A 2,608-nucleotide genomic window follows, 5' to 3' on the forward strand; every position below is an offset into this window, starting at 1 on the left:
CAACACCACAACCACTGTCATAAATACCACCACCACGCTACCGTCAACACCAGTACCATCACCACCACCAATACTGCTACTTCTACACTACAGCAACAACAACAACAACACCAACAACTACTACTACTACTACTACTACTACTATCAGTATTATCACCGCCACCGCCAATATGATGATGACCACGTCTCTCCACCGGAAGTACTACAACTATCACCACCACCACCACCACAACTGCTACTATCACTATTACTATTACAATTGCCATCACCACCACCACCGTCGCCACTGTCAACGCCACTACAACTACTACTTTCACCACAACCACCCATCACGATCCCTAACCCCAACCCTATCCCTTACCTTTCAAACCGATTACAATCCGTATTAAGAAGCTCCATCCCGAAAGTACCCTTATGCCGTGAGGCTTGTCATAAAATAGATAAGGGTAGAATACGTGCAGCGGGTGGATATAAGGGTGGAGTTGTGTGAAGGAGGTGTATCGTTAGCTTTTATCTTTTACTTGCTTCATTCGTTGGACAGCGGCCAAGTTGGGGCAGCACCTCGGAGGTCATTCGTCGAAAAAAAATCAACTCCAGTTCTTACCTTTTAAAAAAAGGCCTCGTACTTGTACTATCGATCGTTACTGTCGAGCCGCTAAGTTACGGAAACGTAAACAAACCAGCAAAGGTTGTCAAGCGATAGTAAGTAGGGCACAGACACAACCATACACGCAGATGTAAGCCGGTCTTATGGTAATATCTATATCTCTATGCGACCATTTAACGATTGCATACTTATGACTTTTTGCATATTCCACCTGCTAATTATGAATATTATCATTATTACGTAATTCCGAGCTTCCAGAAACAGCTGTCGAGTTAAAAACTATGATTCTCTCCTTAATATTTTGTATTTTGTATTTTGTATCCTTTATGTAAATCTGTCTATCTATCTATCTATCTGCCTACCTATCTATCTATCTATCTATCTATCTATCTATCTATCTATCTATCTATCTATCTATCTATCTATCTATCTATCTATCTATATGTGTGTGTGTTTTCTGTATGTGTATATGTTTATATGTTTATATATATCAAGTCTAATCGTGTTTAACTGCATCATTGTATGTATATATGTATATATGTATGTATATACGTACGTATGTATGCATGTATGTATGTATGTACGTATGTCATTGTTCAGTTTTATTTCAAGATTTCTTGCCAATGGAGAAAGAACGGGTTTCTAACCTAGATCCAAGGTTCTTTCATTGGAATTTCAACATCATCGACAGGGTATTTTTGCTTGTATGTATGTGTACATGTATGTATGTATGTATGTATGTATGTGCAGATTTGTATGTTTTATGTATGTATTCTCGTGCATATAGTTGCATATCTAGACTTGCTCATATAAATTTAAATGACAAACTTCTGGAATGTTTTACGGATTTTTACAGTTCCAGTGATGGATTCAGTCTGTAGTCTTTGAATCAGCTTTCTCCTTTCTGGTTTTGAGAAGCTTAATTTCTCAAGATTGGTATTTAGGCAGTGTGTTACATATCCCAGGGCTCCAATAATTACAGGTATAAACCTGACCTTGTAATCTGGATAGAGTAACTGCAGATTTCTCAATAATTCAGCATAGGTGTTCTCTTTATCACTGATCTTCAGCTTTATGCTAACATCCGCTGGAAAGCTTATTTCCACAACTATACACAGTTTCCCTTCTCAATCCCAAATCATTATATCAGCTCTGTTGTGCTTACATTTTATTGAGGTCTTCACTGGGACATTCCACCAGTATTTCATTCTATTATGAGTGGCTATGGCTTCTACCATATTGTGGGTTCTTATTTCTTTGTCCTTCCGACGGATTTCGTTATAGAGTGTCCTAGCTACAACGTCAGGTCTCATCGATAGAAAAACACCATGATGACATTTTCGGACCACTGCTTATGATGTGGGTGATATCTTCAGAGTAAGCTCCACAAAGTCTGCATTGCTGGTCTGGCCCCTTTACCGTTTTATCCAAAGCCACTTAGTAGCCTCCTCTGCAGGTTCAGTGATGGAACCAATAACCGACGGTGGGCTTCCATACAGTTTCTGCCTACCAGAAATTGATCGGCCCGGGTTTATAGTTGAAAATACTTGCCCAAGGTGTTGCGCATACTGGGACTGAACCCGAAACAACGCGGTCACAAGGCGAATTAGCTTACCTGCCAAGCCACGCGTTTAAGTCGAGGGTGGAGGTATAGATAAGTTTCAATGAAGTAAGGTGGGTAGCCCCAGTGATAGAGAGCTCTACATGTAGAGAGGGGTACATTGCCGGGTGGCACGTTGTTGTTATAGTTGTTGTTGTTGTTGATGGTTAACCCCAGATCACTCTTGATGCGGTAAACATGAGCGTCTCCTTTTTAATTTCAGACATAGAGTATCTAGGACTACATTGTTTAATGTATCATATGGTGTCTACTACTACTACTACTACTACTACTACTACTACTACTACTACCACCACCACTGCTACCCTACCCGACTACCACAGCCACTACTACTAGTACCATCACCGCCACTACCTCCCGCTACCACCACCACTACCACC

This window comes from Octopus bimaculoides, chromosome 26 (genome assembly GCF_001194135.2).
Source record: "Octopus bimaculoides isolate UCB-OBI-ISO-001 chromosome 26, ASM119413v2, whole genome shotgun sequence".
Taxonomy (NCBI): Eukaryota; Metazoa; Mollusca; class Cephalopoda; order Octopoda; family Octopodidae; genus Octopus; species Octopus bimaculoides.